The sequence below is a fragment of the Vulpes vulpes genome, chromosome 10 (assembly GCF_048418805.1).
Source record: "Vulpes vulpes isolate BD-2025 chromosome 10, VulVul3, whole genome shotgun sequence".
Lineage (NCBI taxonomy): Eukaryota > Metazoa > Chordata > Mammalia > Carnivora > Canidae > Vulpes > Vulpes vulpes.
The window spans coordinates 47049666-47064938 of NC_132789.1; the positions used below are offsets into that span (position 1 = coordinate 47049666).

The 15273-nt window shown below is 42.8% G+C and overlaps 1 protein-coding gene and 2 pseudogenes across 4 annotated transcripts in view; all 3 read right to left on the bottom strand.

Moving 5' to 3' along the window:
- The window catches only part of ZFYVE9 (zinc finger FYVE-type containing 9), a 189729-nt gene that overhangs the window by 167610 nt on the left and 6846 nt on the right, over window positions 1-15273 (bottom strand). The gene's annotated exons all lie outside the window — the stretch shown is intronic.
- LOC112914952 (ferritin light chain pseudogene) lies at window positions 531-2042 on the bottom strand (annotated as a pseudogene).
- Window positions 13585-13939, bottom strand: LOC112914998 (small ribosomal subunit protein uS10-like; annotated as a pseudogene).

The following is a 15273-nucleotide window of genomic DNA, read 5'->3' on the forward strand; positions in this document are numbered from 1 at the left end:
AGTAAGAACTATCATGGGGAAAAAGACAAGAGAAACCTACAAGTAATCTAAACATCTCCCACCCCTTAGCCAAAATGGTAAATCAAAAACAGTACTACATAGAGGGTGAAGGTAAAAGGAATGGCAGAGATTAGCACCACCTTAGGATCTCAAACATGCAGGGGTAGTGGTCCCTTTCCTGTGTTTAACGCCTCTGCAGGAACCGGCTGGATCCTAGAGAATGATGAGAGACAACCACAAGCTCAACCAAGTAGTAGCCATAACCAAAGCTGCCCCTACGAGATGTATTATGTTTGCTACACTAGATAAATAAATATAGCCTCAGTGTGGTATGTAGCTACTGACTTGGCAAATGAGTTTTCTATCCTCATCAGAAACAGCTCCTTTCACATGGAATAGACAGTATACATTCACAGTTTTGCCTCAGGGCTGCTTTTTTTTTTTTTTGCTGCAAAAAGCTTTATTGTCTCCATTTGGCCCACGTTTTGGGAAAGGGCTCCAGGATGGTTAAAAAACTGCCTAGTGGCTGCATGGGAAAAGGTTCAGGCACAAGCCCTGGCACCGGGGGGTTGCCAGAGGAGCCCCTCAAAGGCTGCTGGTCTCCAGAGGCTCCTAGTCGTGCTTGAGAATGAGCCTTTCGAAAAGATACTCGCCCAGCCCAGCCTGGGGGGTGGCCAGCCTGCGGAGGTTAGTCAGGTGGTCGCCCATCTTCTTGATGAGTTTTACCTCCTCATCTAGGAAGTGGTTCTCCAGGAAGTCACAGAGATGGGGATCCGTGTGGGCAGAACTCAGGGCATGCAGATCCAGAATCCAGAAGGGCCTGGTTCAGGCTCTTCTCCAGAAGCAGGGTGGCTTCCATGGCGTCCAGGGTCTTCCCCCACTCATCTTGGGACGGTTTCTGCACGTCCTGGCTGGAAGAGGGCACAGCCGCCGCGCTGATTTTGCATCTTCAAGAAACGCTGGGCGCCCTCGCGCTTCTCCTCAGCCAAGCTTCTCCTCAGCCAACTCGCAGAAGAAGTGGCCCACACCCTCCAGAGCCACATCATCATGGTCGAAATAGAAGCCCAGAGAGAGGTAGGTGTAGGAGGCCCACAGGTGCATGTTGACCAGGTGGTTGACGGCGGCCTCCACCTCGGTAGAATAATTCTGACGAATCTGGGAGCTCACGGTTGATCCCAGATAAGGAATTAAATTCAAACTTGGGTGTTCACTGCTGGTGGCAGAAGATGGCCAGGAAGATGGCTCCGAAAGCTGCGACTGGAAAAAAGGTTGGAGGGTGGCCGTTGGCTGGTGGAAGGGGCGTCCCTGGGTCTGTTCTGTCCAAACACTGTTGAAGCAAGAGACAGATCCGCAGGACCACTGAAAGCACTGCCGCCTCAGGGCTATATTAAGTCTCCTACTCGATCATAAAAGTATGAAGAGAAATAGACTCAGAACAGCACACTGATCCATTTAATCAAGCTGATCGTGCAAGATGAACAAGAGATGGCCAGCATGCTAAGTACATGGTAAGATACATGTGCTCCAAAGGGCAGGTGAAAAACTCTACAAATATCCGTGCCATTTCAGTGAAGTTTCAGGAATTCTGGAGGTCACAGTCATTCCAACCCATTCCCTTCAAAGCAAAAGACAAACTGCTGCATCTTGCATCTCCCAGTACAAAAAAGGAACCACAACTCTGGTTGGCTTCTTCAGATTCCAGAGGCAACACATTGTATACATAGGAATATTGCTATAACCCATGAAATGAGTGATACGAAAAGCTCACTGCCAGCTTTGAGTAGGGGAAACAACTCTATAGCAAGTCCAGGCTGTAGTGCAAGCAGTTCCTATCCTGTTGGAGGTCTAAATGTTGGGAAAATATGCAGTAGAGAGTTTACAGCAAGCCTTAGTGGAAGAATCACAATGCAGGCACCCAGAGATCTGCAAGACAATCATACTGTTACAAAAAAAAAAAAAAAAAAAAAAAGCTCCTGGTGTGTTTCTGGGCTCTGGAAAGAAACTGCTCACCCACTGGGCACTGTATGTCCAGAACTGCCCATAATGAGCTGGGTTCAACAGGACTCTCCAAATTATAAAGTCAAATGAGCTCAGGAACAATCCATTATGAAGTGGAAATGGTACATCTAAAATCAAACTCAAGCTGGGTGGCACAGCAGGTTGAGCATCTGACTCTTGGTTGAAGGCACAGTAGGTTGAGCATCCAACTCTTGGTTTCTACCTGGGTCATGACCTTGGGGTCATGAAATCCAGATACAGCCCTGTGTGGGGCTCCGCACTCAACAGGGAGCCTGCTTGTGGTTCTCTCTCTTCCTCTCCTTCTGCCCTTCCCTCTGCTTACATGCTACCTCTCTAAATAAATAAATAAATAAATCTTTAATTAAAAAAAAAATCAAAACTGAGCAAACTGGGTGGCTCAGCAGTTTAGCACCGCCTTCAGCCCAGGGCGTGATCCTGGAGACCCAGGACTGAGTCTCACATCAGGCTTCCTGCATGGAGCCTGCTTCTCCCTCTGCCTATATCTCTGCCTCTCTCTGGTATGCAAGTCTCTCATGAATGACTAAATAAATAAAATCTTAAAAAAAAAAAAAAACCCAAGCAGAACCAAAAGACACAAGTAAGCTATATATGTAGGCAGCTACCACAATTATTCCAGCACCTTCTCCTCAGTTCACACCTACAGCTGCTTGGGGGATCCTTTATGACCAACTTAAGGAGATAAAAGCCAAAGCTTGGCTTATAAATAGATTATAAATGGCTGAGTATGTGAGTGGAAGCTGAAAAAAGAAACAACAGCTTCATTATAGCCACACTTAGGGTTGACCTTGACAGTGGGAAGGGAAAAATCTTCCTAAGGACAGAGCTTCAAATGATACACCTGGTCATGAACTTTGGTAAAAAGAAGAGTGGCCAGAGGTGAAAATATAGACTCATAAGCAATTGCAAATGGAATGGCTAACTGCTCAGGGGCCTTTAAGGAAAAAGACTACACAATTATTAGAAGAAGGCATGGGTAGAAGCAAATTAATAGACATATGGGAATGGGTAATAGTGCATTAAGTGTGAAAATTCTTTTCACGTGCTAATAACCCCCAAGAAGCATCCAATGAAAAGAGACACCAAATAACCAAGTGAACAAAATGACTCAGAAAGTTGACATGAACCACCCCAGAACTGGCATGATGGGACATGAATAAAGTAGCCAGTGTGGCAGAAATAAAAATAGAAGCAAAGGAGGAGGCATGGCCTCCCACTTAGCAAGGCCCAATCAGGCTACCACCCCCACTGAACATCCAATCTGCGAGTAACAGAGACCAACACTGAACCCCCAGTATAGCACTATGCCTCAAGCTGACCAACCAGTTACCACATCCTATTCCTTCCATCTTGAAAAGGCCAGCAGTTGATCCCCACAGGTATTCAATAGATAGTTATTCCAGGTATAGGTTTTTCTTTCCATAGAACCCCAGCCATACCACTAAGGAATGGCTAACAGAATACCTGATCCACAGACATAGAATCCCATTTAATGTAGCATCCAACCAAAGGAACCACATTACAATGAAGGAATTGTGGCAATGGGCCCATAACCATGGGTTCCAGTGGTCTTATCATACATATAACAGCATCATACAAAAGCATCCAGCCTTATAGAGTACTGAAATGGCCTACTAGAGACACAGCTGATAAACCAGCTCAGAGACAAGAATGGTGTGCTATCCTCTAGGATAGAGTATGTGCACTGATTCAGAGCTATGTTCCCAGTAGGAAGAACACATAAGTCTGAGAACCAAGAGGTAGAAGCAGAAATGGCCTCCACTTACCATCATTCCCAACAATCCACTGGAGGACCTGTGCTTTCCATCTGGGCAATGCTGGACTCCAGAGACCCTGGGCATATTTTTGCCAGGAGATATGTCAAGGATCATACTGAGTTATAAGTTATAGCTGCAGCCAGTACAACTGGGACTCTGTGTCCCTGGACCAAGAGCCAAGAAGAATCACCACCATGGCAGGGTAAATTAAGCCTCATCCTCAGAAGGAAGTATGTCTGCTGTTACATAATAGGAGCAACAAAGAGTATGTGTGGAACTCAGATGATCCATCTGGGTGGCATTTGCCCACATACTCCCCTGCCCAGTTGTGACTATGAATGGACAAATGCAACCACTCCAGCCTCATAGCAGTATGATTCTCAGCAGCCTCAAAAATGAGGATTGGGTCATATCACTAGGTAAATTGCCCAGACCAACAGAAATGATAGCTAATGGCAAGGGAAATTTAGACTGAATAGTAAAGGAGACAAGGAGATCCACTGCAGCCCTGAGACCAGTTACACAGATGAGGGCTGAAGCTTGTCTCACTAATCCATTTCCTTGAAGTTTCCTATCAAGAAGAGAAGTCCAGGGTGCCTGGCTGAGGCATGAGACTCTTAATCTCAGGGTTGTGAGTTTGAGCCCCACATTGAGTACAGAGATTACTTTTAAAAAAATAAAATATTGAGAGAGAGAGAGATAAGTCCATGGAACACTGAAAGAACTGCTTTCAGAAAATGTTTGGAGACCTAGATCCTACAGCACAAGAAATGGACTGTCGCAAATACTTGGATCTCCCTTCAAGAAAGAACTTGTATTAAAAAAGAAGAGGGGAGGGAAAAAAAAAGAAGAGGGATGCCTGGGTAGATCAGTTGGTTAAATGTCCAACTCTTGATCTCAGGGTCATGAGTTCAAGCCCTGCATTTGTAAAAGTTAAAAAAAAAAAAGAAGAAGAAGAAAGAACTTGCATTCAGGTGCAAGGAGACAGTTAGCTAACAGGCTCCAGCTGCAGCATGTTCAGAATTCATCTTGGCATTCCAGTTGAGGCCAGGCTCTTCTGGGGCAGCTCCTAGCCAGTGATGAAACATGGTGGATGTACTAGAACCCAGCCATTTCTTCCCAATGCAGGACTCCCCTAACAGGTGATTTTTGCTCTGGAGCTCCCTGTTGGATTAGCTGAGTTTTGTTGTTTTTTTAATCTGTATCACAGATTGAGGCTCTTGTAGGTCAGTTCAGCTTGCACTCCCTTTCCTTTCCTGTATTACCTTACTCCCCCATAAGACCAACAAAAGGATGGATAGTTTAAAAAAAAAAGGCACTTGGTAAATATAAAAGACTTTTTTCTAATAGTTAACAGAAAGGTCCTTCAGGAAGTAATCAGGGCCTATTACCCAAGAGTTGAAATAGTCATGGATATTGTGAGTGGCCTTATAAAACATAAAAGTTAACCTACATCAGTAAGAAACATACTACTAAGTATTATGTGAAAAAAAGGAATCCCCAGCTAATAAACTGGATAATATATGGCTGAACAAACTCTGAACCAGTTTCTTTACTTTTACTCCTAAATTTTTAAAACACTAAAGTGTATTTATCAATCTCTGAGGTTCTATATATAGAACACTGAAAAATCCAAAATTTTTTTTATAAATTTTTATTGGTGTTCAATTTACCAACATACAGAATAACACCCAGTGCTCATCCCGTCAAGTGTCCCCCTCAGTGCCCGTCACCCATTCACCCCCACCCCCCCGCCCTCCTCCCCTTCCATCACCCCTACTTCGTTTCCCAGAGTTAGGAGTCTTTATGTTCTGTCTCCCTTCCTGACATTTCCCACACACTTCTTCTCCCTTCCTTTATATTGCCTTACACTATTATTTATATTCCCCAAAAGAATGAGGACATACACTGTTTGTCCTTCTCTGATTTACTGCACTCAGCATAATACCCTCCAGTTCCATCCACGTTGAAGCAAATGGTGGGTATTTGTCATTTCTAATGGCTGAGTAATATTCCATTGTATACACAAACCACATCTTCTTTATCCATTCATCTTTCGATGGACACCGAGTCTCCTTCCACAGTTTGGCTATTGTGGACATTGCTGCTATACACATCGGGGTGCAGGTGTCCCAGCGTTTCATTGCATCTGAATCTTTGGGGTAAATCCCCAACAGTGCAATTGCTGGGTCGTAGGGCTGCTCTATTTTTAACTCTTTGAGGAACCTCCACACAGTTTTCCAGAGTGGCTGCACCAGTTCACATTCCCACCAACAGTGTAAGAGGGTTCCCTTTTCTCCGCATCCTCTCCAACATTTGTTGTTTCCTGCCTTGTTAATTTTCCCCATTCTCACTGGTGTGAGGTGGTATCTCATTGTGGTTTTGATTTGTATTTCCCTGATGGCAACTGATGCGGAGCATTTTCTCATGTGCTTGTTGGCCATGTCCATGTCTTCCTCTGTGAGATTTCTCTTCATGTCTTTTGCCCATTTCATGATTGGATTGTTTGTTTCTTTGGTGTTGAGTTTAATAAGTTCTTTATAGATCTTGGAAACTAGCCCTTTATCTGATATGTCATTTGCAAATATCTTCTTCCATTCTGTAGGTTGTCTTTTAGTTTTGTTTACTGTATCCTTTGCTGTGCAAAAGCTTCTTATCTTGATGAAGTCCCAATAGTTCATTTTTGCTTTTGTTTCTTTTGCCTTCGTGGATGTATCTTGCAAGAAGTTACTGTGGCCGAGTTCAAAAAGGGTGTTGCCTGTGTTCTCTAGGATTTTGATGGAATCTTGTCTCACATTTAGATCTCTCATCCATTTTGAGTTTATCTTTGTGTATGGTGAAAGAGAGTGGTCCAGTTTCATTCTTCTGCATGTGGATGTCCAATTTTCCCAATACCATTTATTGAAGAGACTGTCTTTCTTCCAATGGATAGTCTTTCCTCCTTTATCGAATATTAGTTGACCATAAAGTTCAGGGTCCACTTCTGGGTTCTCTATTCTGTTCCATTGATCTATGTGTCTGTTTTTGTGCCAGTACCACACTGTCTTGATGACCACAGCTTTGTAGTACAACCTGAAATCTGGCATTGTGATGCCCCCAGCTATGGTTTTCTTTTTTAAAATTCCCCTGGCTATTCGGGGTCTTTTCTGATTCCACACAAATCTTAAAATAATTTGTTCTAACTCTCTGAAGAAAGTCCATGGTATTTTGATAGGGATTGCATTAAACGTGTATATTGCCCTGGGTAACATTGACATTTTCACAATATTAATTCTTCCAATCCATGACGATGGAATATTTTTCCATCTCTATGTATCTTCCTCAATTTCCTTCAGGGGTGTTCTGTAGTTTTTAGGATATAGATCCTTTACCTCTTTGGTTAGGTTTATTCCTAGGTATCTTATGCTTTTGGGTGCAATTGTAAATGGGATTGACTCCTTAATTTCTCTTTCTTCAGTCTCATTGTTAGTGTATAGAAATGCCATTGATTTCTGGGCATTGATTTTGTATCCTGCCACGCTACCAAATTGCTGTATAAGTTCTAGCAATCTTGGGGTGGAGGCTTTTGGGTTTTCTATGTAGAGTATTATGTCATAGGCGAAGAGGGAGAGTTTGACTTCTTCTTTGCCAATTTGAATGCCTTTAATGTCTTTTTGTTGTCTGATTGCTGAGGCTAGGACTTCCAGTACTATGTTGAATAGCAGTGGTGAGAGTGGACATCCCTGTCTTGTTCCTGATCTTAGGGGAAAGGTTCCCAGTGCTTCCCCATTGAGAATGATATTTGCTGTGGGCTTTTCGTAGATGGCTTTTAAGATGTCGAGGAAAGTTCCCTCTATCCCAACACTCTGAAGTGTTTTGATCAGGAATGGATGCTGTATTTTGTCAAATGCTTTCTCTGCATCTAATGAGAGGATCATATGGTTCTTGGTTTTTCTCTTGCTAATATGATGAATCACACTGATTGTTTTATGAGTGTTGAACCAGCCTTGTGTCCCGGGGATAAATCCTACTTGGTCATGGTGAATAATTTTCTTAATGTGTTGTTGGATCCTATTGGCTAGTATCTTGTTGAGAATTTTTGCATCCATGTTCATCAGGGATATTGGTCTGTAATTCTCCTTTTTGGTGGGGTCTTTGTCTGGTTTCGGAATTAAGGTGATGCTGGCCTCATAGAATGAATTTGGAAGTACTCCATCTCTTTCTATCTTTCCAAACACCTTTAGTAGAATAGGTATGATTTCTTCTTTAAACGTTTGATAGAATTCCCCTGGGAAGCCATCTGGCCCTGGACTCTTGTGTCTTGGGAGGTTTTTGATGACTGCTTCAATTTCCTCCCTGGTTACTGGCCTGTTCAGGTTTTCTATTTCTTCCTGCTCCAGTTTTGGTAGTTTGTGGCTTTCCAGGAATGTATCCATTTCTTCTAGATTGCCTAATTTATTGGCGTAGAGCTGTTCATAATATGTTTTTAAAATCATTTGTATTTCCTTGGTGTTGGTAGTGATCTCTCCTTTCTCATTCATGATTTTATTAATTTGAGCCTTCTCTCTCTTCTTTTTAATAAGGTTGGCTAATGGTTTATCTATCTTATTAATTCTTTCAAAGAACCAACTCCTGGTTCTGTTGATCTGTTCCACAGTTCTTTTGGTCTCGATTTCATTTAATTCTGCTCGAATTTTAATTAACTCTCTTCTTCTGCTGGGCGTGGGGTCCATTTGCTGTTTTTTCTCTAGCTCCTTTATGTGTAAGGTGAGCTTTTGTATTTGAGTTCTTTCCAGTTTTTGAATGGATGCTTGTATTGCGATGTATTTCCCCCTCAGGACTGCTTTTGCTGCATCCCAAAGATTTTAAACGGTTGTATCTTCATTCTTTTTTTTTTTTTTTTTTTATGATAGTCACAGAGAGAGAGAGAGGCAGAGACATAGGCAGAGGGAGAAGCAGGCTCCATGCACCGGGAGCCCGACGTGGGATTCGATCCCAGGTCTCCAGGATCGCGCCCTGGGCCAAAGGCAGGCGCCAAACCACTGCGCCACCCAGGGATCCCTGTATCTTCATTCTTATTAGTTTCCATGAATCTTTTTAATTCTTCCTTAATTTCCTGGTTGACCTTTTCATCTTTTAGCAGGATGGTCCTTAACCTCCACGTGTTTGAGGTCCTTCCAAACTTCTTGTTGTGATTTAGTTCTAATTTCAAGGCATTATGGTCTGAGAATATGCAGGGGACGATCCCAATCTTTTGGTATTGGTTCAGACCCGATTTGTGACCCAATATGTGGTCTATTCTGGAGAAAGTTCAATGTGCACTTGAGAAGAATGTGTATTCAGTTGAGTTTGGATGTAAAGTTCTGTAGATATCTGTGAAATCCATCTGGTCCAGTGTATCATTTAAAGCTCTCGTTTCTTTGGAGATGTTGTGCTTAGAAGACCTATCGAGGGTAGAAAGAGCTAGATTGAAGTCACCAAGTGTATTATTATCTAAGTATTTCTTCAGTTTGGTTATTAATTGGTTTAAATATTTGGCAGCTCCCATATTCGGGGCATATATATTGAGGATTGTTAAGTCCTCTTGTTGGATAGATCCTTTAAGTATGATATAGTGTCCGTCTTCATCTCTCACTATAGTCTTCGGGGTAAATTTTAGTTGATCTGATATAAGGATGGCTACCCCTGCTTTCTTTTGAGGACCATTTGAATGGTAAATAGTTCTCCAACCTTTTATTTTCAGGTTGTAGGTCCTTCTGTCTAAAATGAGTCTCTTGTAGACAGCAAATAGATGGGTCCTGCTTTTTTATCCAGTCTGAAACCCTGCGCCTTTTGATGGGGTCATTAAGCCCGTTCACGTTCAGAGTTACTATTGACAGATATGAGTTTAGTGTCATCATGATATCTATTCAGTCCTGGATTTGTGGATTGTTCCACTGAACTTCTTAAAGGGGAATTTTAAGAGTCCCCCTTAAAATTTCTTGCAGAGCTGGTTTGGAGGTCACATATTCTTTCAGTTCCTGCCTGTCTTGGAAGCTCTTTATCTCTCCTTCCATTTTGAATGAGAGCCTTGTTGGATAAAGTATTCTTGGTTGCATGTTCTTCTCATTTAGGACCCTGAATATATCCTGCCAGCCCTTTCTGGCCTGCCAGGTCTCTGTGGAGAGGTCTGCTGTTACCCTAATACTCCTCCCCATAAAAGTCAGGGACTTTTTTTCTCTTGCTGCTTGAAGGATCTTCTCCTTATCTTTGGAATTTGCAAGCTTCACTATTAAATGTCGAGGTGTTGAACGGTTTTTATTGATTTGGGGGGGGGGGGGGAATCTCTCTATTTCCTGGATCTGAATGTCTGTTTCCTTTCCCAGATTAGGAAAGTTTTCAGCTAGGATTTGTTCAAATACATATTCTGGCCCTCTGGCCCTTTCAGCGCCCTCGGGAACCCCAATTAAACGTAGGTTTTTCTTCCTCAGGCTGTCGTTTATTTCCCTTAATCTGTCTTCATGGTCTCTTAATTGTCTGTCTCTTTTTTCCTTAGTTTCCCTCTTTGCCATCAACTTGTCTTCTATGTCACTCACTCGTTCTTCCACCTTGTTAACCCTTGTCGTTAGGACTTCTAGTTTGGATTGCATCTCATTCAATTGATTTTTAATTTCTGCCTGATTGGATCTAAATTCTGCAGTCATGAAGTCTCTTGAGTCCTTTATCCTTTTTTCTAGAGCCACCAGTAGCTGTATAATAGTGCTTCTGAATTGGCTTTCTGACATTGAATTGTAACCCAGATTTTGTAACTGTGGGAGAGAGGACTGTTTCTGATTCTTTCTTTTGAGGTGAGGTTTTCCTTCTAGTCATTTTGCTCAGTGCAGAGTGGCCAAAAACAAGTTGTACTGGGAAAAGGAGAAAAAGAGAGAGAGAGAAGGAAAGAAAAAAAAGAAAAAAGAGAAAAAAGAGAAAGAAGAAAAAAAGGGAAAAAAGATAAGAAAAAGAGAAGGAAAAAGAAAGAAAGGTGAAAAAAAGGGGTGGGGAATCAGAAATCAAAAAGAAAGAAAGAAAAACACAAAACAAAACAAACAAAAAAAAAAAAACACGGGGGAGTATCTTCTGATTCTGTATACTTTACGTCCCTTGACTTCCTCTGTAACTGGTCCGTCTAGCTGGTCTTCTGGGGGAGGGGCGGGTTGTGCTGATTTTCAGGTGTTAGCACTTGGGGGAGCTGCTCTGCCCCCTGCCTGGTGCAGGGCTCAGTGGGGGTTGTTTACCCCGTGAGGCCCCAGGAGGAACAGCCACAGTGGCTATGGCAGCTCTGGAAACCTGGATTCAGCCCCCGCAGTAACTCCGGGGCTCTCCGTCTGCAGGGCCTGGAGGCTCCGGGGCGGGGCCGCTGATCTGCTCAGCTCGGGGCAGGAGCGTCCTTGCTGTCCTGGGCCCTCCAGGTCTCTGCCTGTCCCAGGGGGAGGCCGGATTCTGGGCTGTGTCCCGGCGCCCTGTGCTCAGGGGCCTGCACTGTTGGATTCGCGCTCCTGGCCAAGCAGCCCCCTCCGCGGAGCCGCCGCCCGAGCCCCTCCGAGCTGCTAGGGGTCAATGTGTGCACGCTGCAGCCCTTAGGGAGCTCGGCGCACTCTCCTGCCCGTGCTGCAGGTGCCTGTTAGTGTCCCAGGGAGCCTGAGGGCATCCCCACCCTCCTGGGTCCTGCTCTAACTCCCTGCAGGCGCCTTTCCACCCAGGAAGGTTGGTGCAGCTCCTGCTTCTCCGGGACGGGGCTCTCCTGTCCTGGGGACACTCGCCCCGGCCTCAGCCCAGCTCCTGGCGGGGCCCCTCCCCCTTGGAGGCCTTTTGTTTCTTTATTTCTTTTTCCCCGTCTTCCTACCTTGATAGAAGCGCGAACTCTTCTCACGGTAGCATCCAGCTGGTCTCTCTTTAAATCTCAGGCCAAATTCGTAGATTTTTAGGATGATTTGAAGGTTATCTAGGTAATTTGTTGGGGACAGGTGATTTGGGGACCCTACTCTTCCGCCATCTTGCCCCTCCCTCAAAATATCCAAACTTATTTGATTAAAGAATACTTCCTTGCTCCTGGCCTAGGATGATTTAGTTCCAAAGTCAAAATTCAAAAAAAAAAAAAAAAAAAGTCAAAATTCACTGATCAAGGTCTCCAAAAGCTAACGAGGGAAAGAACGACAATTTTCTAGCTGGCTAACAATTTTCCAACTAGTCAAAATATCACCTATCTATATGTCAAAATAACCATCTTTAGTATTTTGAGAGTAGAAAGGATATATAAAAGTTGTCACTAAAATGCATCTCATCCTTTTTTAATATAAAACATGCCCTTCTTTGCTTTATCAACAAATTCTCTAAAGATCTGCAATAATGGGTTCACATTTTAATTACTAAATTTTCACTTTATGAGCAATATGAAAGCTTTATTTCAAGTGTGCTACAGGTGACCTGGTAATTTCATTTAACACAGATCTAGATGTTTTTTTCTCAAGCACATATACACTATCACAAGAAAGGACAGAAGAATGGGAGTAACAGGTAGGGAGGGAAGAGACATCAGTTGCAGACTACTGATCCAGCTAATTCCCAGAGTTTCTGTGTTTTTATTTAGAAATATATTCTCTTTTCTTATTACAGGAGAAACTTTTATGTAAATTACAATCCCTTGTTCTTAATTCTCCTATTTTCCTTAGCCCATTCCCCCTATTATGTTTTTTCATTAATGATACTGTCCACTGCCTGGAGCTATGCATATGCCATCTATGTTTTCATCCAGTTCTTTGGAAATTTGGATTGAATATTAAATGTGGAAGGGGCATCTAGTCCATCATTCATTTTCACGTCAGAGAAATGCAGCCCAGAAATCAGTTATTATATTTTTCTGATAATAGCAAGGCAGACATTTATCTACTTCAAAAATACATATATGAAAGCTGAAATTCCCAAAATATATGCACATACACATTTTTTTTTGAGAGAGAAGGAGAGAGAGAGAGAGCAGGGAAGAGGGGGAGAGGAAGAGAGAGAATCCCAAGCAGGCTCCATGCCCAGTGTGAAGCCTAATGCAAGGCTCAATCCCAGGACCCCAAGATCACCACTGGAGGCAAAACCCAAAACCAAGAGTCAGACCCCAAACCAACTGTGCCAACCAGACACCCCACATTTTTTTATCATACAAAATGCTACATGCCAGTAGTATACTTCAAAGGCAAATACCACCAAAGTCAATCAAACAAAGTTGAACTCTCCTAATATGAATACTTCCTAAAGCACTATGTATCTTTTTTTTTTTTTTTAAGAGGGAAGGACAGAGAGAGAGAGAGGCGCAGAGGTAGGGACAGAGGGAGGGGGGAGAGAGAACTCCAAGCAAGCTCCTCACTAAGCATGGAGCCCAACTCTAGGTCTTAACCTCAGCCAAAACCAAGAGTCGAATGGTCAACCAACTGAGCTACCCAGATGCCCCTGGAATATCTTAAAACAAATACAAAACACATGGAGAGGTTCACATGATGAAAAAGACTGCAAACTATGTAGTCAGAGAGATACATGGTTTGAATCATGGATGTGGGCTTAGGAAAGTCAGTAAAAATCTCCATGCCACAGTTCCCTTAAGTTATAAAACCTTCATGACAGTATGACAGTCATTTTAAGAATTAGAAATAACATATATGAAACACCTACCAAAAAGATGGCACACAGTGGTCAAAGCTATATATATATATATATATATATATATATATATATATATATATATATATATTTTAACAACTGATAATTTATTTAAAAGGCTGATTCAAGAATCTGCAATAGTGACTTCAATGTGGACTCCTAGCTCAAAACTGATGAAAGTAATCTGTTTAACATTCTCAGAAGGACTGTGAAAATCAATAAGTCACTCATGGATCCTCATCTGAAAACAATCCCAAGTCTTAGAACCTTCACCACAAGGAAGTTTTCTCATAGTGATTCTCAGAGTCATGGTGGGCAGCAGAACTGGTCCTTTCACTTTGAGACTCTTTTCCTTTGAACCTCTGATCAAGTCAGCACATACCTTTTCCAAACATTTTAGGTTGCAGCTGGTTAGTTCTAACCCAGTGAATTCCCACCTCTGGTTCCACAGGTGCCTTTCTGGTGTCTTTAAAAGCCATGGCTGTGGCGGGGTGCAGCTTCCTGACCCACTTATTCCTCCGCAAGAGTGAGCGAACAGCCGTGAGTCAGGAGCAGGAGCAGGGTGCCCAGAGCTCCACTGTAGCTGCAACAGCCTCTTCCTCCTAGAGCTCAACCTTCATTTTTTTAAACATTGAGCAGAAGCTTCCAAGAGTGACCTCACAATAATCTCAAAAATAGTTTACTTCAGCTACTAACTAAAAACAAAAACAGGGACGCCTGAGTGGCTCAGTCAGTTAAGTCTCTGCTTTCAGCTCAGGTCATGATCCCAGGATCCTGGGATCCAGTGGTGTCTGGCTCCCTGCTCAGTGGAGAGTCTGCTTCTCTCTCTCCCTCTGCCCCTCTGCCCTTCCCATCCCTCCAAACCACCCCCACCCCTTGTGTTAACCATCTCTCTCTTTCATATAAATACATAAAATCTTTAAAAAATAATAATATAAAAACAAATACCTATGGGCAGTTATTACATCACTAGAATCACAAAAAGGTCTAGATGATATATTCTTAAGTTTTAAGGTTTTTCTGAAACTGGAAGGGTTCTGCTTCAATGACTTTTTAAGGGTTCTCTTGTTCAATTGAAAATGAAAAATGGAGGGCTCAGCCAGTTAAGCATCTGCCTTAGGCTCGGCCCAGCCATGGTCTCAAGGTCCTGGGATGGAGCCCAGTGTGACAGACTCCCTGCTCAGCGAGGAGTCTGCTTCTCCCTCTCCCTGCCCCCACCCCCTCACTCCCTCTCTCAAAGAAATAAGTAAAATCTTTTTTTTTTTCTTAAATTTTATTTATTTATGATAGTCACACAGAGAGAGAGAGGGGCAGAGACACAGGCAGAGGAGAAGCAGGCTCCATGCACCGGGAGCCCGATGTGGGATTCGATCCCGGGTCTCCAGGATCGCGCCCCGGGCCAAAGACAGGCGCCAAACCGCTGCGCCACCCAGGGATCCCGAAATAAGTAAAATCTTAAAAAAAAAAAAAAAAGAAAAGAAAAGAAAGAAAGAAAATGAAAAATGGAGACTAAGAGTTACATAAACCCTGACAATATTTTCACAAAATTTTTAAACTGCTTGCTCTTTGTTTTAGTAAAGAAAATTTTGAGGTAACCAATATTTTGTTTCAATATAATACAAAAACATATACCATTTACTCTTTCTTCATTTTAATAAAACAAACTGGCAGATAAACTACCAAACTGTAACAAGAGATTAGAAAAGAACCATATTACAGGGGCACCTGGCTGGCTCAGTCCATAAAGCATACAACTCTTAATCTCGGGGTTGTGAGTTTGCGCTCCACCTTGAATGTAGAGATTACTTAAAAA